Source organism: Vanacampus margaritifer, chromosome 3, assembly GCF_051991255.1.
Source record: "Vanacampus margaritifer isolate UIUO_Vmar chromosome 3, RoL_Vmar_1.0, whole genome shotgun sequence".
Taxonomy (NCBI): domain Eukaryota; kingdom Metazoa; phylum Chordata; class Actinopteri; order Syngnathiformes; family Syngnathidae; genus Vanacampus; species Vanacampus margaritifer.
In genome coordinates, this window is record NC_135434.1 from 5,326,590 (window position 1) to 5,351,707 (window position 25,118).

General features: G+C 40.4%; 1 protein-coding gene across 1 annotated transcript in view; it reads right to left on the reverse strand.

Annotated features, from left to right (window-relative positions):
* The window catches only part of rhobtb2a (Rho related BTB domain containing 2a), a 62,962-nt gene extending 38,114 nt beyond the window's left edge, over positions 1–24,848 (reverse strand). The window contains exons 1-2 of the mRNA XM_077561638.1: positions 24,788–24,848; positions 19,525–19,615 (exon numbers count right to left, since the gene is read on the reverse strand). The gene's annotated coding sequence lies outside the window, so the exon portion shown is untranslated. The remainder of the gene's footprint in view (positions 1–19,524; positions 19,616–24,787) is intronic.
* Positions 24,849–25,118: the final 270 nt, after the last annotated feature.

Consider the following 25,118-nt stretch of genomic DNA (forward strand, 5'->3'; position numbering starts at 1 on the left):
CTGTCCAGTCGCAACGACCAGTCCAGTCACGCCCTGTCTAGTCGCAATGTCCAATCCTGACAACCAGTCTAGTCACGTCCTGTCCAGTCACAACGCCCAGTTCTGTCCTGTCACGGCGACCAGTCCAGTCATGACAACCTGTCCAGTCGAACTACTACGCTGTCTAATGTGGTGCGCCTTATGTGTGTCTTAAATACTGAACTGGAACTGAGACTGCGCCTTTTAATACTGCGGTCGTGAAAATATGGTAGTTGGCAATAGTTGGTCACATATGAAAACCAGTTGCAAAACTCAAACGACAGTGCGCGACAGTGAAGCTCTTTGTATGTTGGGCCTTCGCGTTGAGATGTAAACGATATATTTCCAAAGAAACTCTCCAGAACACAACCACAGCACTGGTTTTATCTGTTTTACCTAAATACAATCTCGTGTAAAGGCTCAGAAGATCGTATGATAAGACCGTCCTCGTTCATCGGTGACTTCAAGCGCTATCTCGACTTATGACTAACTTTGTGTTACCGTTGTGTCACCCTTTGCCACAGAACCATTGAATGGACTCATACTCAACATGGAGTCATTGAATCTTGTCGCATAAGACGGAAGGCTTTTAAATCCCCCAAGGGACAAGAATACAAGCAAAAGCGTCTGCAGCACTGAGACAGCTGATAGCGTCTCTCCCGCGGATAGGAAAATGGAGCAGCCTCTGTCCCGCGCCGCTGGTGGGACCGTCTGTCAGCAAGCCACAGCCCAGTCACATTAACTGCCAGTTTTCCCACAATCTGGCCTTTATTAGAAGGGCTAATGGCATCCCCAGAATCAGGTAGATCTCAACAGTACCACAGAGAGAAACACTGAACACAACCTAATTCATACAGGATGGCCTAAAAATATCTCCCCGAGTGTGACCCGATGCCAAGCAAAGCACTCGGCTCCCGGGCTATCACAAAGGATGTTGTTGATGTTAAACGAACAGAAGGTGGGGCGACATTCTCCAGTCGACCTCAAGACGGCTTCGTAATGAGGGGCTGCTTTAAGTGCTCTCGTCTTTACAACGCAATGATTGCTCCGGAGTGCGCTCCAAGTCTGAGGTGGTGATGTGGAGCTTGCAAGGTGTGCTGGAGAGCGTTCAGAGACTCAAAGCGGAGGGCTCTGAAACTCGTTTTTTTGGATGTAAGGCAACCCTGAGTCCTGTTTGGTTTGGAAACGTGTCTGTGACTCAACAAGAGGTTTTGCGCTCATAACCTCGGAGGAAAGCACCATTCCCCTTTGCTTTGTACTGCTTCCACCTTATTCATGTTGAGTCACAAAGCAGCGACGGGGGAAAGGATGTTTCCCACAAATAACTCATTGTGGTTTTCTTGGAAGCAACGATTGACCAAGATAAAGTCGACGTGCTGGGTTGCTCCCACGTTTTCATCCTGTCACGAGCTGAATGCCGCAAATCAAACCGCAGTTAAATGACTTATTTGCCAGCAATGTTATGGTTATATTGAAGACATAACTTACTAATTATTAACATATATCGTGAATTAAAGGAGAAGTCAACCTTAAACATTTCTAAACACAATATCTAAACACATCATTCTGATTAACATTGTGTTTGTGGAATATATGGTATGAAGCAAAAATCCAGCCATTTTTATCCATCTCAGTGGGCGGCCATTTTGCCACTTGCTGTGGACTGAAGATGACATCACAGTTGCTCAGGGAACGACCAATCACAGCTCAGCTTCAGAAAACAGGTGAGCTATGATTGGTCCTGAGACCTGAGAAACTGTGATGTCATTTTCACTCCAAAGCAAAAGGCAAAATGGCCACATTCTGATATTGATAAAAACTGCTTGATTTTACTTTTTTAACTCATATTCCACTAAAATACCGTATTTAGACTAGTGGGGCTACATAGAACATACCGGACGTAATATTGTCAAGGAATTTTTTTTTTTAAAGTAAAATGTGGGGAAAGTCAGGTCAAATTTAAGACTTTTGGTGCGACCACTTCAATATAAATTCAAAATAAAAAAATGTTGTCTCCTAACTTTTACCCATCCATTTTCTATAGTGCTAGTCCTCATGAGAATCGGCTCATTGTCTCATCTGTAAAGAACATGCCTTTGTGGGATGAACAGGAGAACTAAATGGTTGCACCCAGAGCTGGACAAAGCTGTCGTTACACTGGCCCGTCAATGACAGATGCCCACCTTAAGGTGAGTGCCTCCGCAGCCTCGAAGCACCGACAGAACGGTACTTTGGTAAAAGGTATGTCACTTATATACCGCTTTGCATTTTGCCTACTCATTCACCTACTGATCACGCAGCATCAAGAACTGGTGGTTTAGTATGACGGTTGGTGACCCATAGTCTGTTTTCTATTGATTTGCAGTCAAGGATTTCAGAACAATCTGGCCAAAGTCCGTCTGCCCGCCAGGACAATCCAGAACACACTGCACATAGCCAGTCTCTCGTTTCGTTGGCTGCCCGCAGGCGGGCCTGCCGTGACGGTCGATGTTCAATCAGAACCGTTTGCGCTCATGTCGGAATACACGTGCACGGAACCTGAACAATGAGACCTGATTTTGTGCTGTTTAGAACCAATATCTCAAGCCGTGATCTTTAACTCTCACTGGAGCGGTTCGCAGCCAAGTGTGAAGCGGTTGGGATGAAGATCAGCACCTCCAAATCCGAGACCATGGTCCTCAAGTCGGAAAAGGGTGGAGTGCCCTCTCCAGTGTCAGGGATGAGATCCTGCCCCAAGTGGAGGAGTTCAAGTATCTTGGGGTCTTGTTCACGAGATCAACAGGCAGATTGGTGCAGCGTCTGCAGTGATGCAGACTCCGTATTGGTCCGTTGTGGGGAAGAAGGAGCTGCGTCGAAAGGCAAAGCTCTCGATTTACCGGTCGATCAACGTTCCTACCCTCACCTACGGTCACGAGCTGTGGGCCGTGACGAAAGAACAAGATCACGGATACAAGCCGCTGAAATGAGTTTCCTCCGCAGGGTGTCCGGACTCTCCCTTAGAGATAGGGTGAGAAGCTCGGTCATCCGGGGGAGACTCAGTGTCGAGCCGCTATTCCTCCGCGTTGAGAGGAACCCGTTGAGGTGGCTCGGGCATCTGGTTCGGATGTCTCCTGGACGCCTCCCTGGAGAGGTGTTCCGGGCATGTCCCACCAGCGGGAGGCTTCGGGGGACGACACGCTGGAGAGTCAATGTCTCTCAGCTGGCCTGGGAACGCCTTGGGATCCCGTCGGAAGAGCTGGTTGAAGTGGCTGGGGAGAGGGAAGTCTGGGCTTCCCTGCTAAAGCTGCTGCCCCCGCAAACCCCCAACCCTGGATAAACGGTAGATGATGGATGGATGGAAGGAACCAATATGACTCCATGTGATCAAATCACTAAGGAGCTTCCGTTTTCTTTTCAGAATTGAATTCCATTATTTCGACACGGTGGCTGACTGGTTAGCACGTCCGCCTCCCAGTGCTGAGGACGTGAGATCGAGTCCGGGCTTCGGCCTTCCTGGGTGGAGTTTGCATGTTCTCCCCGTGCTTGCGTGGGTTTTCTCCGGGTACTCCGGTTTCCTCCCACATTCCAAAAACATGCATGGCAGGTTAATTGAATACTCCAAATTGTCCATAGGTGTGATTGTGAGTATGATTGTTCGTCTCTGTGTGCCCTGCGATTGGCTGGCAACCAGTACAAGGTGTACCCCGCCTACTGCCTGAAGCCAGCTGGGATAGGCTCCAGCAGCCCCCGCAACCCTTGTGAGGACAAGCGGTAAAGAAAATGGATGGATGGATGGAATTCCATTATTTATTTGTTTAGCTTTTTAATATTTTGAGTAGTTTAATTACATAGAGAATAAACATTTTGTATAGCCCTTATCCTCATTAGGGTTATGAAACCGGAGCATATTCCAGCTGATTTCTGGCTCGAGGCGGGGTACAGCCTGACCTGGACTGGTTGCCGGTCACGTAACTGCATAAAGCAACAACAATTTTCACATCTATTTGGCAATTTCAATTCTCTTAACATGAAACAGGAAACTGGAATAGCCAAAGAAAACCAACACAAGCACGAGTCGAAAATGCAAACTTCACACAGAGACGGTCCAACGGATACAATGTCTTCTATTATCGGTCTCAGGAGTTTGCCGATACAAAGTTGAGATCATTCCACTTCTTACTTCTCGTGTTCCTTGCGGATATTAGTCCTCCTCTGCACTCGCCGTCCGTGCAGCCATCATTGCATTTCAGCCTTTGTTATCCTTCATCTACGAGGGAATCCTCCGCCCTTGAAACGGCCTCGAAGCCACCGGGGACGCCGGCCCGCTCCGCATACAAGGCTTCACTTTTCAGCATTGAGTAAACAGTTGATACGGCTAATATTATGTGTGCAAAGATTGTGTTTCCAACGAGCACAGAAAGGCAGCTGTGCATCCTGGGAAGACTGGGACCGAGAGACTCTGGGATGCTGATGAATCCCTGAATGACTAAGTGAGGATTGAACTGTTTTCCAAACACACGGGAATCAAGCGGGACGCGTCGTTGGGCTAGAGGGAGCTAAATCGTTTGAAGTGTTTGCGATGGACAGACAGCATCCTGGAGAGGCACCTCGCATGCTTGTGTCAATGCAATTGTGAACAAGCAAGCGTCGCGGAAAAAACACCGGATAAACAACACGGTTATGGCTACGGGAGGAAATGAGGTCAAGTGAGCAGGAAGGTGCCCGACTTCCCGTTCAAGTTGTAAATAATAGCTATTAAAGATTCTGAGTGGCTGAGAGGCCAGAGGTTCACGACTGTACGTACGCTAATTTGATTAAATATGAACTACAGGGGAACATCTGAGGTCATGCGATTCGGAATTTAAAGTGGAAGTCAAGCTTAAACATTTCTTGACAATGATATGTATATATGTCTGTCTCCTTTCATTTCTTTTGCTTTACTTTGAATTTGAATACAGACGCTCCCCAACTTACGAACGAGTTACGTTCCGAGCGATCGTTCGTAAGGTGAATTTGTTCGTAAGTTGCTTCAGTGCTATATTTTGTATTATAATTTATGTTTAAAGAGAATACGTACAGTACTGTACTACGTATGTTAGAGAGAGAGCGAGAGACACACACAGTATGTACATGTATGTAATAAGATAAATAAAATGAAGTTTAACTTATTTTTGGAAGATGTACTCGATGCTTAAGGAGAGGAGGAGGTGGAAGAGGAGGATTTTATATCATGAGAAGTTCTTCGTCGTTGCTGGAATGGGCTTCAAAAGTTACTTCCTCCTCCGTAACTTCAATGTAGGAAGAAGTTGAGGGTCGCGGAGAAGAAGATGAGGGTTGATGAGTATCTTCCTTGGAGGATTTACTAGAAACTGGCCGAAAGAAGCGATCTAACTACGATTGCACAGTTTTCTTCTTTTTTCATCATAAATGATGCGGTAGCACTGTATGGCATCATTCAATTGATTTGCAACCTTTGTGCAACGTTCAATATTTGGGTCTTGCTGCTCGAAGAGTGCGATGGCTTTATCTATGAGCGACAGGCGTTTCTTCTTCTTCCTCCTCCTCGACACGTTGCTGAGCCTCCAATGCTGGGTGAGCTCTCACAGCGCCAAGCGTCGGTATTAGCGGCGGAAAGAAGCACTACAGTACTCGGAAAAAGGTGCGCAATAAAATATCTAACTTACAGCATCTCTTTCCGAACATTTTTTGACATGCACGCATGCGCGCAGACATGTTCGTGTCTACCGTTGTTCGTAACACGAATGTTCGTAAGTAGGGGAGCGTCTGTATTGCTTTATATTGTTAAAAATGAATGAAATTGATTGATTGATCCAAACATGACATCCTGATTATATTACATTTGTCGAATATGAGTTATGAAGCAAAATCCAGACGTTTTTATCCATCTCAGGCGGCGGCCATTTTGCCACTTACTGTCGACTGAAGATGACATCACAGTTGCTCGGGGCTCAGGCAACGACCAATCACAGCACTACTGTTTTCTGAAGCTGCGCTGTGATTGGTTGTTACCTGAAACCTGAGCAACATTGATGTCATCTTCAGTCGACTCGCTTGACTGAAGATATTTTGGGATAAATATACTGTATGCCTCTAAATTCAGGACTCAACCACGATTGTATAAATTCATCTACTTTAAACTCATTCAAGCCTTGTGCACTGAGACAGGAGTAGTCTTGTCAAAACAGTTCCTACATAGTTGTAAAATTAAATTGTCCAAAATGTCTTGGAAAGATTAAGACTCACGATCCAGGGGCAAGTAAAAAAAGAAAATGTGCTCTACTCTGCATTTGTTTGTTTGTGAAAGAGCAGCGCGAGAGCCAAGAAAGAAGCTATTAAAGCAGAAGTTTTCCTGTTCAGTCAAAATATGTCACTAAGGGCTTCTAAATTATGATGGAGAACAGGATAAGGTGAGGATCCAGGAATTTTTTGGACCTTGGCATTTTCTGAAAACGTCCTGAATATTCCGTAATACTTCTCAACTCATTCACTGCCAGCCATTTTCAAAGCAATTTTCCATATTGCAAAACATTTCCTAGTATTTTTTGAGTGAGCTTTCAAGACCCACAGAATATTCTAGACACTCTTTCACCAAAGTTTGTTTCTAGCTTTTTCTGCACTTTAGCAAATAGCAGTCATTGTGAAAACGTTGGTCGTTTTGCCAATATCGGTTTGCGTGCCAACGGTTTTGTTTTCTTGAATCGAGTCCGCACTTGCAGTAAGAAGTGGACAGCTACGACAGATTGAGCATTTTTGATGCCATTTTAAGCAAAGAAAAAAGGTTTTATGGGATGTTTTGTGGGCTCCAGGCAATTACCTGTGCTAGTCTAATGGAAAGTCATCTAGTCTTAGGCCATAACAGAAAAAGGGCCAAAATATGCAGATGCTCAAATCGGTGTTTTTTGTTTTGTTTGTTTTTTTTTACAAATAGTTGATATAAAAAATAATGGGAGAGTAACTAAATGGCTAAATCGTTCATAGTATTCCATTCATGTAGCGAAACAATATACAGTAACTCTTTTGAGTGACAGACTGGATTTCTCCGACAAAATAATAGCTGCTGCTTCTGACCCCCGAGTTTGCTATGACTGGGCCTTCCTCTACTGTTTCTCTTTCGACACCCATCTTTAGTTTTGATCTTAATACTTTCCAGAGTGCACAAATGAAGTGCATACGACGCAGTACAATGAATAACAGCGGGCCTCAAATTTAGAAGAATAGCTGATGCTTTCCAGGAAGGTTAACTTTAAAAACCTCTGGCACCACACATAGCGACGGGGGGGAACAGAAAATGATTGCCAGACTTTTGCACCCAATTAAGGGTATTAAAACTGAGAAAGAAAATAAAGCATAAAAATATTCACTGGGATAAGTAATTACTCTGCAATGTCGACTTGTTACGGGGCCAGATCATGACTATATTATCATCAGCTTCTTTTGTTGAAGACTTTTGTATGCTATATGAAAAAGCGAGGGGGGGGGGGGCATACTAATGAATGCAAGTCAGCCGCAATGAGCCAATGAGGGGAGACGTGAGAGGAGCAAAAATATGTGACTCAGCTCACACGTGCTCGGCACAATGGCAGCTGTGTGCCTGCTCACAGGTGGCCCTTTAAAGTTTACAAACATGCGCCGTAAAGCTGCCATCGAGTGACTTTGCCCTGAGTCATCTTAACTCGCACACAGGCCCGTGCACGTGCACCTGCATCGGCGTGCATGCAAACGCCGCTTCAGTGCGCCGTTTAACCTTTATGACACGCGGTGCTCTAAGTTACATTTTTTAAACGTGTAAACTGGCATGCGTGTGGAAATCTTAGCTAACCAATGCAAAAAGTCGCCGTAATGTGATAAATAAATAAGACGTATGAATTTGACAACATAGACAAGAGTAACAAATCTTGCATAGAAATTAGCCTTAGTGATTTGTGTTAGCATCTCATAAGTGGCTCATACTTGATTCAGGGATGTGATTTGACCAAAGTGAAATTATCTGAAAATTTAGCCGGGGGTCTGGGGGCCGCTGGCACCCAGCTAGGTCCAGAGCTCATGGGTTTTCCGTGTTTTTAAGTACTTTCAATGCACTCACATGACAAAGAAATAGACAAAACAGCATAAATTTTCAATGTATATTGAACTATCCCATATAAAATGGCAGTTTTAGTCAACTCAAAATCAGTCACATTCAAAAACATTGGACTGCCTTTGCTTTTAAAAACTATCACTGAGAATATCATCATATCTAACTAATGTGATTACTAAGTTAACACATAAATAATGTTGAAGAGTTCAAATTTCATGAACAAATAATTGTATCATGACCAAATGAAAAGTAACTCATATTAGAGCATACCACAAATGTCTTTGTTATAGCAGAAGATGTTATCTGTCGGAGTCATGTGCATACACAATGAACTACTACATTAAAAAAATAAATAAAAAATTTGTAAAAAAAATCGGAATTTTTTTTTTTTTTTGGGGGGGGGGGGTTAAAAAAAGCGGAATTCCGCGAATTAGCGGAAAAATCACATCCCTGTTGATTGGGTCAGCGGCAGTAAAAAGCAACATTTTGCTGATCTTAATTTCTTTGCCATTGCTTTGCTTATAGTGCACGTCTATCTCATGCACTGATTGCCATTTGCTACACTCTAAAAACAGCTGGGTCAAACATAACCCAAATTGAGTCAAAAATGGTCCAACCCAACTTTTTTAGTTATTTAACCCAAAAAGTTGGGTCAAATTAAATTAGTAGCTTAGTAGTTTGTGGGTTATTCATTTGACCAAACTCTCTGGGGTATTTAGCCCATAAAGTTGAATTGGGTCAAAAATGGACCAACCCAACTTTTTGAGGTATTTAACCCATAAAGTTGGGTCAAATAAATAACCCACAAATCAAACCTTTGGGTTGGGTTATTCATTTGACCCAACTTTTTGGGTTAGTTGAGTAGCCCAATTGAATTGGGTAAAAATAATAATAATTTGATGACCCAACCGACCCAACTTTTTGAGGTATTTAGCCCCAAATGTTGGGTTGAATTAAATTAACAACCCAGAAATCAACCCAATTTTGGGGTTGTTTTGTGGGTTATTCAATTAACCTTGGACTGGTTTGTGGACCCAACTTTTTGGGTTAAATAAATAACCCCAAAAAGTTGGGTAAGTCCCTTTTTGTCCCAATTTGGGTTAATTTGACCCAACTGTTTTCAGAGCGTAGCTAACAGCCATTCAGAGCCGACCTTCATTTAATGGCCCATTCATCCAAATCATATCCAAAAAGCATAAATGACACCAAAATATCTTAATTCTTCAGTATGCTAAACATCGCTTTGTCCTTCTTGCATTATGAATGACACCGCGGATGGTGAAGAAGCAAAATGAGAGGATAACCAGAGAAGCACAAGCAGAAATGAGCCAGATATTGCTCACGGTGACGTCGGAAAAAGTCCAGCTGCTCTGTACAATGTGCTCAAATAAATTACATCCAACAATTCAATGCAACAAACAGATGCCAAGTTGAACGGGCAATTACTTAAACAGCACATACTGTTCCTACGCTGGCAACAAATATACGCTACACTTATTCACTCCAGCAATACCTTCCTGTTCCCTTCGCCATCCAGCGTCTGTTGGGGTTTTATTATCGTGCAGTGCGTAAGAATGTTAAAATTGTCTGTACAGTTGTTAAAGGTTTTATGATGATGATAGTATGAACCTTGAACACATCCGTGCTAATTATGTTATTTCATACGGGGGGGAAAACAGTTTTGGGACAACCACATATGAAAGGTCATTCAAGTATACATATCGTCTCCCGCCCACCCAGCCGTGACCTTAATGAGGACAAAGCGCTATAGAAAAAGGAATGCGGGATAAGAGGTTGGCATAGGCACAAGACTGTTACAGGTTCAAGTATTCCAAATATTGCAAGTGGGAGGTCATTTCGCTTGTAAGGAACTTACAAGCCGGGAGCTGTTCTTGCCAGAGAAGGGCACGTCCATGAAAACAAAATGTGTCCTATTTCTCCGAACAGGCTGGTTATCATCCCAGATGGAACGATGCTTCCCAGGACCCGAGCTGTTTACAAGCTCATGAATTTCTTAATGGAAAATATTCACCTCCAACAAAGTCACCACCAGTGTTGTTGAATGTCTAACAGAGCACACGCGCGCAAAGACACTCGCATGCACACACCTCTCATTTTCCACATAAAACCTGTGTCTCTAAACCATAGGTGTCAAAACTCCGGTCCTGCAGGTTTTGGATGTTTCTGTTCTCCAACACAGCTGATATATGATCAGCTCATCGGCGAGCCCTGCATAAGCCTGATAACGATCCTGTTGATTGGATTCGGCTTGTGTTGGAAGAGGGAAACCTCCAAAACCTGCAGGACTGCGGGCCCTCCAGGACCGGAGTTTGACACCTATGCTCTAAACATTGAGGTTTTCAATTACAACCCATTGAATTCTGACATGTCCTCGGTTAATGCGCAGTGGTGAAAAAACGAAATCACATGGCATGGCGATTTTTTTTTAGAATAATACAGCAGTGCCTTGAGATACGATTTAATCAGTTTCGGGATCACGCTCGGAACTCAAAACAGTCTCATCTCAATTCATCATCCCTATTGAAGTGAGTGGAAATTCCATCAATTAGTTTTATGTGCAATGTTTTTGGGAATGAGAATAATACCACCCTATACGTAGCATGCTAATTTATAAAAGCATACAGTAATTACGTAATTAAATAAATTAAGCAGCTTTTGTCTCACTTTCAATGTACATATTGTGCTGCTCACCTTGGCCACTTGGTGGCAGTATATAGACCAATCTTACTTTTCTGACAAGATACAGCAGCTAATCATAGTGCAGCAGGGTGTGTCCTGCCTCGAGCTCTCAAGTCGTTCTTCGCAGAGGATAAATAATACAGCATATGGCTGTGAGTACCAAGACGTTGTCTGTCTACAGGTGCTGCTGCAGTACCGTTTGTCTTAGCTGCTGCCTAAGCCACATCGATGCTAATCAAGGCCTATGTTAGCATTAGCCTTAAGCTAGCGAACGAAAGGCAAAGCTATGTGTTTGTTTAACTCTTTTACTGCCATGGACGTTAAAAGACGTCAAATAAAAACCTACGGAGGGCCGCCAATGACGTTAAAAGACGTCACCCAATTTTTTATATATATTTTTTTGAAACGGGTGGAGGAAAGCCTTGGCCAGCTGTGGTGAAAGTTTCAAGCAGATCTAGTTAGCCTAATGACTATTTTTGGCCCCTAGATGGCAGCAATGACTCTCTTTTGACAAGATTGGGTAGGCGTCAGTAGAAGACGTGAGGCGGAGCTAGATGAGACAATGGCTGGGGAAGGGAAGAGAACATGGCGACCGGTTGCAAGCAGCTCACGCTCGAGCATTTTTTTTTCAAAGACGAAAAGCATCGACCAACGCTAAAGAGCACATTGATGACGACGATGATCATCATCGATGATGATGATGGTGACTTCGAGGTTGACGCCGAAGTTGGAAGCGTTGACGTCATAAAGCTTCACCGGCTAGCGATGCTAAATCGGACGATGAAGAGTACCCCGAGTCCAATGCATATTCATCGGAGTAGTGGGTACAGTCTGCTACTTGCTATTCCCCGGAAAAAAAGGCCATCAAGAAAGTGTAACGTCTGCACGCGAAAGGGACAATCGGTAGTGAAACTACTCTGTTGTGCAAATCCTGCTCCCTCTCCTTGCACGCAGGGGAGTGTTACAAAAAGAAAAACTGTATTTGAAACATCCACATAATTGTAAGTAGTACCACAGTTGCACACATTTGTAAAAAGTTTGCGAAATTGTTTTGTCAAATTGTTACACTGTTGAATGGAAATAAACGCATTTTGCTATCAAAGAACACTTTTTCATTGTTGGTGGTAGCGTTTTACAGAAGTAAAGCATTATTTAGGTGTTTGTGGCATCATTCATGGACAAAAAGAAGTGTACAATTCACTAGAGTGCATGAAATAACATTGTTTCACAAAAAGCTTTTTTTCTCCGCTTTTTGTTTCAAAACAGAGCATTTCGGTGAAACTAACCATTTTCTATTGTTGATTACTGAAATACGGAATAAGGTAGAAACAAACTTTTTTTTCTGATGAAAGATGGGAGTTCAGTCTTTCATTTGGTAGTATGTGTGTTTCCATAGTCCAAACACAACATTTTCTGTGGACCTTGAAAGATCAGTCAAAATGCTTAAATCAGCCGGAACTGGCGACATCCCGTTTCTGAAAACGTCTGGCAGTCAAAGAGTTAAAATACAAAATGTGTAAATGATTCTCTTTGTTTTATATGTTGTGTTTTCTGTTTGAAAGCAGTATATAAATAAAAATGACTTGACTTATATTTAGTTTGATAGTAATCTTAAACTGGGAGGCAAATAACAGCTCAAAGTCTCTTTTTTAAAAAAATATTTACACATTTTATCTGATCCTGATAACATATAAAGCTCGGCAGGCAATGCAAATAAAAAAAAAAAAATTGGGCCAACTAACAGCTTTATCTAAAAAAAAAAAAAAACCTTCCAAGCTGAGTCACTCGACTCACAAGGGTCCACTGTACATTAACAAGAATTCCACAATAATGTGACCCGAACATCAGTTATTTAAAAATTGCAACCATACAAAAGAAGACCTATAACTTTAATGTAGGGTGCCTTTAATCAATATCTGCTATGAGTTTGAGTACTTGAGTCAAATACAGTAAAAGTAACAAATACTTATGAAAAACGCATGTTTGTTTACATTTTCTACATCCTTTACGACCCATTATTTGTGTCGCCACGTTTTTATTCTGTAAATAAAAAACAGGGGGGGGGGGGGGGGGTCAAGAAGAAAGTGGCAACAGCAGTTACGATATAATGTGTGTTTGCTAACTTAACCCGTAGCCATTCCGTTTATTGTGTATTAAAAAAACCAGGGGTGAGCTGTAAACCCTTTGGTGAACTCTCCTAAAGTTTCTTTATGATGTTTTTGCATGAAATAGTAATAAAAAAATATATTGTCAGAAGGGTTGCATTTTTTACACCATAAAAAAATACTTGCTAATTGGTCGTACTTTACGATGATAATATTGTGCATATAAAAGTGGGCATGGAACCTGCCTCACTTAAGAAGAGTTAAGTTTGAAATCAGAATTGACTCAATCGTGTGTCGATGTAATGAATGAAGCAAGATGGCACCAATGTTCAAATACATTTTGATCGTATTATCACCATGACAACAAGCGCATTAACGATCCACTTTCATTTATGTGTAATCATAATTTGACTGTGACTGAACGATTCTGAAAACGTAATTGGCACCACCCCCCCCCCCACCCCCACCACTACCACCACCACCCCCGGCTCTCTATTGCAATTGCGGTTTATTATGCAATTTTTTTTCAAGGTCCTCTTCCCATGTTTTTTTTTTTTTTTTTTTTTTTTATCAAACAAGCAATAAACTAAGTGTTTACTAAGACTTTACAAAATGCTCGTGGGGCGTTAAACATACGTCAGTATAAAAGTGGACTGCACCTCTTAAGCACTACATTATGAATTAAGAATTTGATTCATTGTTCAGTCCTAACGCGAAACCGCATTGCATCTTACTGAGGAGCTGTTCCTAATATTTTGGTTGGCTCTAGCTCCAGGGGAGGGCTGAAATCTTCCGAAGCTCTCCCCGGTGTGACGCAGCGTTTGTGACTACCGGGAGGATGTGAGGTTAGCAAGCGTGCGCTTTTGCCTGTTTGTGCGCCAGTTGATGTGTCATAACTGCAGTCCTTTCAAGAGCTCCCCAGCTGGGCAGCTGAAAATGAAAATGTCTCCGCGAGGGAAGCGAGCGTGGATTTGCCAGGAATGTTCACACAAGAAAGGTTACAAGGACCCCTCTTGTTTCCGCTCGCCGTCCCACTCACTGCGACCGTTCGATGTGGTTTGCATTGTGACGGTTCTAAAAGTGCCATTTATTTATTTCACCAGCCATGCAGGGGGGGAAATACCATGTACTCCAGGGCTAATGAATGTGGAGAAGCAGTCATAAACTGGAGGGAAACTTTCCAAACTATGTCCTTCAAAGTGATTTAAAGAGCATTTGAGCGCATGCCAAAGCCCGATGACGGCCGTGTGCTTCATATACGATGTTGGACTGCAGCTGATGATCAATCTCAAAACAATGCAGTTGACTAAGCATGATTTATTTCCTTGTTGAAACACTTGATGAGTTGACAAAATACAAAGTTTTTGTACGGCTGTAGGATGATTAATTACGGAAACGTAATGCATTCCCCTTTTTAATTATTATTTTTTTTAGCCTGTTTTTCTGAGGATTTTATTTATTTATTTATTTTTATGTTATGGGGGATTACAAAACAAAAAATAACAAAAATTATTCCAAAAAACAGGGGGAAAAAATATTCTGGGGAAAAAAGGGGAAAAAAAACCTACAGCTGTAGCTTTCTGTAGGCGTAAAAAGCAGGATTACAGTGGACGACATTCCATGATTTTCAACAAAAAATACCTGATCTGAATACATAACTGGATAGCCGATAACCCATACACGCCCGTGCAAACCGTTGAAGTCACAGGGGGGAAGCCATCTTGCTCCTCCTCATCTCGCGAGCCAGACTACTGTATAAACCAGGGGTGCTCAAGTTGGGTCCTCGAGAGCCCCTATCCAGCCTGTTTTCCATGTTTCTCTCCACTAACACACCTGATTCATGATCAGGATCGTTATCGGGATTCTGCAAAGCTTGCTGATTAGCTGATCATTAGATTCAGCTGTGCTGCAGGAGGGGAAACATGGAAAACAGGCTGGATAAGGGCTCTCGAGGACCGAACTTCAGCACCCCTGGTATAAACTATACGGTATGCGTGCAGATGAGACATATACAACTCGTAGGCAGTTAGTATAAGGTGTGTGTGTGTGGGGGGGGGTATTTAACAAGTAAAAATAAAATAAAAATAAAAATGAACAAGCAGACAGTATGTGCTGCTTTAAAGCACCCCTTTTTCTTTTATCGCTCAGTTCCTTAGACCCCAATATTAGATTTGTCAGAGGCATCTTTTGTTGAATTACAGTTATAATTCTTTAATTTAAAAAAATATATACAAGTTTTCTCCTGTAAACATCATCAAGCATATAATTTATACATGTATTAAAGGCAAGTTGTAAAATGTCTGAAGTCCTCTTGATTATGTTTAACAAATTTAAAACATCATAAATCATACTGTTTCTAATAAGCACTGTCTCAAATGTTTTCCAATTTTGACACTGTTAATGTATATAGGATCGTATGCCGAGAAACGTTTCTCGGGAGGAGCAATATGGTGGCCTCGCGACTTCAAAAGTCTTGGCCTATCGGCTATCTAGCCCTATATTCAGATCAGTGACTGTTTTCTTCTTCTTCTTTTAAATTTACACAGTCTCTGACTAAACAGTGTGCCGCCATCTAATGGTCCACAGGAGATTTACACCCAAAAAAAGATGAGAGTTCGACCAATCTAGAGTTTTTACTGTACTAAAAAAATATATATATATCAGCAGGGCGCATCTGAAACCCGCAATAGTTGTTTTGTTTTGTTTTTTTACTGTATTAACAGCAGTTGCTTATGGAGCATTACAGTATTTACCGCCTCAATTAGGACTCATGTTGAACCAAGTTGCATTGTGTGCCTTTCCAACCTGCCTGAGCACATTGATTCATCACGACCCCGACCGAGCCTTGTTTGTACTCGCCCACTTTTATTAAGTTCTTGATGGATTGGTGGAAAACGCACGGCGACTTTGATATCTTTGCAGGTCACATGGACGGCAGGGGATATTTTTGCCACGGCCGGAAGCGGCGATTAGACGTGAGCTTATTAGCTGACCAGGCTTTCACTAGGACATTTATAAAAGAGCGAAAAGGGAATAAATCTTATCAGTTTCTACGTGCTTTCAACAACAAACATTTGGCAGAACATTGCTATTAACGTAGGCCTACCTAAATATGATTGTCTTAAGTACACCAACACCATCTAATTAGAAACAATGAAAAATCGATTTGTACTATAACACAGTGGCGCCTTGGGATATGAGTTTGAAAAAATTGTAACCACTCTTGTAACTCAAAAAACTTGTATCTCATATCATATTTCCCCAGTAAAATGCAAATATAGTTAACTACATTTGTTAACAAGTTAACAGATAACCTTAAAAGTTAGCATAGCGTCTTTTTCTTTTGCTAGTAGCCAACTGTTCTTCTTCTTTGTATTTGTATTTTCCCGGCATTCTGGATACATGTGCTACAGTGCTGCCTCCCGCAGGTCAATCGTGGTACTACGACAGACATCTGGTTTGGGAGAGGAGACTTGTGATTGTCGGTGATGATATTGCCCATTATTGCACGTCATGTATGGCGAACTCACACATTTTAACTCATTCACTGCCATTGACGGCTATAGACGTCAAAAATACATTTGAACTATTTCTATTAGTTTAACATTTTTTTCCCCACTTTTGTTAACAAGAGTATAAAAACCTAGGGAAAAAAGTACATTTAGAACAGATATAAAATTTGTGATTAATCGTGAGTTAACTATTGAAGAAGAAAAAAATAATCACCTGACGCCCCTTATTTTTAATAATCTTGTCTTTAAAAAATATATATATATATTTTTTTTAATTATTTTTAAAAAATGTCTAGGTTTTCATACTCTTGTTAACAAAAGTGAAAAAAAATTTAACTAACAGAAATAGTTCAAATGAATTTTTGACGTTTATGGGCGTCAATGGCAGTGAATGAGTTAAAATCGGTTAAGGTCTGTATGAGTATCCTGCTTATTGAAAGCTCAATTGGCCTTGTTGAATGCTCGTGTAGATTAATCACATCCCTGAACTGAATTTTTTTTTATTCATACATCAAAATAAAGTGAATGGTTATAGCTGTATGCTGAGGGTGAATGGAATGATGTGCAATTTAATTAAAAAAAAAAAAAAGATACAGCAGTAAGCAGTGAATAGGTGATACACAGGAATCTATGCAGAAGGTCACTTTGAATGAGAAATGCATGTTCAAAAAAAAAAAAGTGAGTGAAAAGTGTTGACTGAAACTAACAGATGTTGCATTGCTTTCCTTTTTCCACACAATAAGATCTTTATCTTGGACTGTGAATTAAGATTACGTAACTCTGCCTGAAGAGGTTGACAAGTGGACTGAGGAGAAAGTGGTGGGCTGGTTACGTGAAAGCACAGCCATGGCTGCTACTGTTCAGCATGATATACAGTAAGTAACCACCAACATGTCAACGTGCACCAAACAACTGATGCCGGCGAATGCCGATCATATTGCGGGAAATCATCAAACGGTGTTCAACTATTATGTAACAACAAGCTGTATTCAGGACAAAAATCCTTTGAATTCCTAGCCGTCATATCATGGAGGAGCCCTTTTCTGGGGCACAATCGTTTTGGTTTCCAAAAAGCTTTATCAAATGAATTCATATATGCCAGTCATACTCACTATAATGTTTCCTTGGAAACTTGGGCTGAGAGAGAAAGGAGAGAAATCTGCAGCATCGCATAGCAGAAAAAAGGACAGGGAGAGGCGGCAGCAACACAGTCAAAAGTTGCATTTAGGACCCCAGACCATACTCACAAATAGTAAGTTCAAAAGAAGGACGACGCCAGGAATAAATAACAAATAACAAAATAACAAATAAATAACAAAATGGAATCTAATCTAGTACTTCAGATAGCCTACTGTTAATATCAAGTCAACTTCACCATGAGGGACCTTTCAGACTCCCACAGTTAAAAAAAAAGAAAAAGAGAGAGACTTCCGCATTTCACCCCCACCCCCTCTACGTATATCTTATTGAAAACTGACTACAGCACAATGGAAGATGCCATTGATTTGCATATCTTGTATTGAGATTATGAATGTCTTTATTAAACTTAACTCATTCACTGCCATTGACGGCTATAGACGTCAAAAATTCATTTTAACGATTTCTACAAGTTTAACATTTTTAACAAGAGTGTGAAAAACTAGAATGTTTTATTGTACATTTAGAACAGATATAAAATTTGTGATTAATCGTGAGTTAATCGTGCGACCAATTACAATAAAAAAATTTAACCGCCTGACGCCCCTAATTTTTAATAATCTTTTTTTCTTATTTTAAATCGCAAGGCGATTAAAATGTTTAATTATAGTTAAATTAATCACATGACTTCAATAATTAACTCACGATTAATCACAAATTTTACATCTGTTCTAAATGTATATATTTTTTTAGATTTTCATACTCTTATTAACAAAAGTGGAAAAAGAGTCAAACTAATAGAAATAGTTCAAATGAATTTTGGACGTCTATAGCCGGCAATGGCAGTGAATGAGTTGGAAAAATCTCTACAAAAGAAAGGTATCTGTGTAGACTGAACCAAGAGTGTGTAGATAAGAGTACAGAGTCTATATTTGTTTATGTTAAAAATTGTTAAGAGATTTAACTGTGTAAAGAGAATGATGTGGAATGAGCTGCAGCAATTCTGAGATTAAAGTCAGAATTCTCAACTTTAAAGTCAGAATTCTGAGAATAAAGTGAGAATCCTGCCAAACTTTTTTTTCTTTCTTCACTGGCCTTAATGCTCTTCCGTAGACATCCCAAAAAATGTAAAAATGTAAAGAAAAAAAAAAAAGACAAAAATGGACATGAGTGTTTTTCACATACCAGCGACGACCTTTTTCAATCATCGATCGAGTGGACATCACAATTTTCGGATTTCCCTGATTGGCTATACATTCCGCTTGGGGGGCCCGACCTGCCACATGGCGTATCAGCTTTCTGGCCGCTCCCATGAGTTCCCCCTCCCCTCCCCTCCCCCCCCGCTTTTTTTGTTTTATAGGGCAGCCTTAAGAAAGAGTGTGCAAGTTTGAAGCAACCTGTCACTGTCAACGCAACATGTGACAAAGAACAGGAAAGCGCGAGCCGCCGCGCTCCTCACGCAAGACGGATTGATGCCAACCAACGGGGGCTGCCTGCCTTATGTGGAGGGGGGGGGGGGGGGGGGGGGCGACTAATCAGAAAATGAGGGCTAGCACTGCGCAGCTCATATCACATTCTATCAGGAACGGTATTAGCATGCAAATTGAACTGCCACTTTGACAATATAGACGTGTGACACCAGAGGTCTTATCACGCAGCCTGGTGAAATACTGTACAGCTTTTTGAGTACACGACATGCCCGTGGGCATCTTTAGTCATTCCAGTCCTTCAAATGTGCTGCTGGTGACTTTTTGAAATAGATTCAGGTAAAAGGGACACACACTGACACGACCGGAATGAATTCATGGCGGCCAATGTGACACACACACACACACACACTTTCCCTGAAATGTGTTTTGTGATGAAAAGAGCATATTTCACTACACAAAAGTGCCCAACCTAAACATGCTGCCTACTTAATGATAACCACCTCCTTGACTAATTGAACTAGGAAGGCTCAAAATAATCCACTCACCTTCACATCTATGGACAGTTTAGCGTCTTCAATGAATCTAGCATGCACTTTTTTTCTTTGCCAGGATTCAGTTGTGAGGTTGCGCACCTGTCTGTAAGACAAGATGCGAAGATGAAATTATTCGGAATTACTCGTCATTTTTTTTAACAAGGGTGGCGCATGCTGCATCAAGTCATCTTTGACAGCAACCAAAACAACATTTAATCATAATTAATCGCATGACTTCAATAGTTAACTCACAATTCAAATTTTATATCTGTTCTAAATGTACAGTTATATTTTAAGTTTTCATTCTTTTGTTAACACAAAATTGGGGGCAAATATGTTAAACTAATAGCAATATGGCTGCATCTTTTAGTCATTGATACATTAATTTCATAATTTCATAAAACTGAGTTAAAATGAAAAAAAGATGTACTGTAGTGTTAAAAAAATGAATGTGATATTGATTTGTGTTGAGCTCATTTTTCTGCCACTAGATGGCATAGTTGCATTTGTAAGACGTTGGCGACAGCGCGGTGCATTTTTCTTTTCCTATTCAGATCTGTCTCATCTTTAACATGAAGTAACTTGTAAAATTATGCATTATTATTACATTTATTACTGCTAAATTTTGATGTGGACGTGTCTGCTGCATTGGGATTGAAATCCCCCCAGTAAAGGCTTTCCAAGTTAGGGGCGGTCATTAATTGTGTGTTAAAAAAAAAAGAAAAAAAAAGAGTGGCGTTTACGGAACTATAAATGAACTCAAAATGAAAGCACTCATTTTGACACCCCTAATACATATATATATATATATATATATATAAGTATGTTGAAATGTGAGTGGTTGCAAAGACTTGCCCGTGTGAACAAATGTGGGCGCCCCTCCAACATGTATTCCTGAGATGCCTTTTCTGGAGACACAACCAGATGGGTCTGAACTAGAACCAGATGGCTGGCTGAAGGTAACATGGGCTAGGTAGCGCATGCTTACACGTTACACACACACAAACACGCATGGACACACGGACACTATACCGCATCGCTATAATCATCACAAATTCACATATAAATGTGAGCATGTCACTGCATGGAGGGAAATAAGTAATAAGGCTAAGAAAAAGCTTTCTCCAGTCCAACACATAGCATACAATATGATTCATAATGTTTTAGATGATTCTAGTGTGAACGTTCCTCAACTATTTACATGTAATTTACCAGATCTGTAGCACACTTTCTGGTAGTTCCTTCATTATAAATGACATTGGATTAAACTATATGGATTTTAAAGATTGGCTGCAAAGCTAGTGTTCACACCCACAACAGCCCAGAAATGTGAAAATACCAATACTGGGTGTAGAACTTCGCGCCAGAGTCACACCCAATTATACATTTGTACCTTAGAACTCAAAGGAAACGTGTTCAAAATGTAACGCAAAGCTGAACATGTTTTTGGGCGAGTACAGACACCAGGTATCGTTATTGTGATTTCAAAATATCAGTACTTTTTTTTTTACGATCAGGAACTACAAATTAGAAGTGTGAGGATGGAGAGAGTACATTCTATAAACAAGTTGGGTCAAAAGTAACCCAATTATGCATTAAAAATGGACCGATGCAATTTATGGGTCAAATTGACCCAAGTAGAGGATCGTTCCATTTTTGACCCATAGTTGGGTTATTTTTGACCCAACAGTTTTTAGAGTGTAGTATTTTTTTTATTCCAATTACAAAGCCATGCTATATTATATAAGCCAAGCTATTATTTAATGTCATGTTGAGGAATGAGCCTGCTTGCGTGTTATGTTTAGACATCTGCTGAGTTTTGCTTGAAGACAAAAACCATACATTCGTTTTGTCACACACATGCACATGCACCAAAAAGTGAAACGAAATGCTGCTGTGGGTTTTTGTTTTGTGTGTGTGGCAAAACAAGCAAGCTTTATACTGCATGATCTCGACATCACCAACCTTTTTCAAAGTGAAAACGATTTCTTGCCAAATGATCGTATGATACGCCATTTTAAAAATAACAATCATCTTATTTTTTATTGTCAATGCTAAATTGTTGAAAAAAAAAAATCACAACATTCAAGCAAAGTCTTTGCAAGACTGGAACAGTTCCAAGGTTCTTAGTCTGCTTGCAAAGTGACGCAACACAGTGTTCCCCGCAAATGTTACAAATGACAACTGATATGCCATTTTCATTTTCGAAAACCTCATTATACCCTTTTTCCACATTAAGGATTTTGCAAGCTCACAATGCCGTTGCTTTTTATTGACCTATCAAAGGCCCAACTTTTTGGACTGAAGATAAAATGGTAAGTAAAATAAGTCAATTAGGTTTTGAACGCGGACTAAAACTAGAACATCTGCAAGTGAAATAAGATGAAATTAAAAATTTAGAATGCCCCAAGGATAAAAGTGAGGTAAGCTTTCGCTTGTTCTGCATATTATTCCAAGTTGCAGGTGCACCGCAATAAAAGTGGGATTTTCCACCCTGAGTAAGAACAGCCGGCATCATCAATGTGATGCAGGCCTTTCGGTGGGTTCAATAGAGGCGACGTTAAAAGTCGGCAGCCGGTCGACGCCGGCCAATTAAAACGACAATGCGCTCTATGTACAGTAAATAAAGAAAAAGCCTGCATTTATGACACCCATCAGCAAGAAAGTTCCAGCACTTTGCGTTGTGACCTATCATCATGCTAATAAATGTGTGCATTTAAGTGCTACAACATCAAACTAGAATCCAACTCAATAGTGTAGAGGGAAAAAAAAAAATCATGAAAACCACACTTTGGCAAGCGGCACTTTCTGCAATCAGCAGTTTGTGTGTTCTGTCAAGAGCGAGGCAGCAGAGGACAATGGCTGAGTTTTATTTTGAATGCAAAAGACAGATACACTTCGAGGGTTGTTATGGACCATCTTGTCACTTTGCCATTTTTTATTACGCTATGAGAGGAAACGCTTCGGAAGAAGTTACGGAAGAAGATTAAGGCCAGTGAAGAGAAGAAAAAAAAGTTGGCAGGATTCTGACTTCATCCTCACAATTCTGACTATAAAGTCAGAATTCTGACTTTAAAGTGAGAATTAGCACTTTGAAGTCAGACTTTAAAGTCAGGATTCTTACTTTAAAGTAGAATTCTCACTTTAAAGTAAGAATTCTGACTTTAAAGTCAGAATTTACTTAAAAGTCAGGATTCTGACTTTAAAGTCTGACTTTAAAATGATAATTCTCTCTTTAAAGACAGAATTCTGACTTTAAAGTGAGAATTAGCACTTTGAAGTCAGACTTTAAAGTTAGAATCCTGATTTTAAAGTCAGAATTCTCACTTTAAAGTAAGAATTCTGACTTTAAAGTCAGAATTTACTTAAAAGTTAGGATTCTGACTTTAAAGTAAGAAGTCTGACTTTAAAATGATAATTCTCTCTTTAAAGACAGAATTCTGATTTTAAAGTGAGAATTGTGGGAAAAAGTCAGAATCCTGCCAACCTTTTTTTTTCCCTCTTCACTGGCCCTAATCCTCTTCCGTACAAAGTTCAAATGATGAAAAGATAAATAAATAAAAATAGCAGCAGACTTACAAAAACAAACACGCAAACAAAAAAAGCTAAATGTTTTATTTTGGTGGTAGAATTACTACATTATTCGTAGTAAGTAAAAGTTACAATTTTAATCCTAATATTTTTTCTTACAATTATGTTAGTGGAATTTTAAGTCACCTCAAACTAATTTTCCCGTTGAAAAGTAAAGTGAACGAATGCGCTCCAGCCAGAGGTGGAAAGTGACACGCTACATTTAACCTGCTATATTTACTTGAGTAACTTTTTGAATAAATTATAGCTGTCTTTAATTGATTTGCAACATACTTTTTACTTTACTCCCCCACCCCACCCTTACCCCCATAATAATGTTAGCACGCTAGCCACACCTTATGTAAAAGTTGACCTCGCATGGCCAAATATCGCTATGCAAAATGTAAAGCACCCAATATCTCATATGACCTTTTCTGTATGATTTGCATTCATTTCACACCCGTCTAGTGTGTCAATGACACCTGTGGTGCTGAATGGCAGTAGCCAGCCAAAGCCCGTGTGGACTTTATGACGCTCCTAAATCACGTGTCAATTGTGTGTACTCATTCAACACGACTGGGGGGGAAAAAAAACAATGTGTGCGTCATTTATGAAATGATTAACTTATGAGTGTCCTACGAAGAAGATGAAGTCTATTACACTAAGATGGGCAGGGACGTGCAGTGACATTTGGAGGGTTGTACAATTTGTTATTGAAATAATGGCTAAACAATAAATCACACATAAATGAAACCATTGTTTGTCTGCAATTCCAATGGCAATCACCATAAAAACGTTTTGACATTTGTGTATGAAGAATCATTTATAAAACACAAATTTACATCAATAAAAATGATTATGTAAAATGTACATGAAATTTACATTTTAAATAACACAATTAGGATTTTCCTAAAGTGCTAGTAGCATAAAAGATGTCTTACTTTACATTTAGCTTGATTCAGGAAAGAGCAAATGCCTTTTATTAGTTGTCTGCAGCTGTTAATATTTTATTATTGGGAATGTACCCAACAATTAACTACCACATCTCAGCAAGCTACATTGTTTGTTTGTTTTATAAAACGCTGTGATTGTTGTTGTTTTTTCTTCTTCTTCTTTTTTTTGGTCATTAATTATCCCCCTAATTTCTTATTATGACCTTATTCTGACTGCAAACCCTCAAAAACAAGCTGTTAGTTAAACTAAAACAAAGATCATGCAACAATGTCCACCCACATATATCTTGAAGTAAATTTCAATTCAGCTATCATTGAGTACATGCTACAAGTTTGAGTCTTCAGGATTGTAGGCGAGCGTTACAAATTCCCACATATTCTGTGTACCTTAAACGCATCAGTAGTGGAAGGGGAACGTTAGTTTTACCAGAGATTTTTGCCGCAGCGAAAAGTGGACGGGAAGGATCGTGTTTTTTTTACAAAACTGAGAGGGACATCGCCCCGCATTCTCAGAGCAAACTTAGCAAAGTGCGCCCAAATGTCAGACTTCATCGTAGCCGCGAGGCTGATTACAACTTGTGTCACTCCATTTCAATTGAAGCTAGGCTAGCACGTAGCATGTTCTGTGTTCACGTCGACAAGATCTACCAAATAAAGGCATTGGTTTTGCTGGAGTTTTCTGCATTCTATGACATTGGCTTTTGTTTACTGTGAGTGAGACTACGTAAATACAAACGGAGCGACCAACTTACCGACCGCAGGTGTAGAGAGGTGCGTGACCTGGCAGAATGGGGGCGCGTCTCGTAGTATGACGTCATCCAAGGATAACGTCATAATAATCATTTATTTTATGTTGTTGAATTTTTGTTTTAAAAGGCAACAAAACAACGTGCCTGGAGATGGGAATTTATTCATTGCAAATCATTCATATTCAAAGTGATTGGCTGCAGTGGAGATAACGCTAGCAGCAGTTAAACGTGCATGGCGCGGTTTCGTAAATAAAACTTTTATTTTCGACAAGTAATACGTAGAAGCTGTTTGGTTTAGCAGGGTTAGAAAATGCGACATTGAACGATAGTTGAT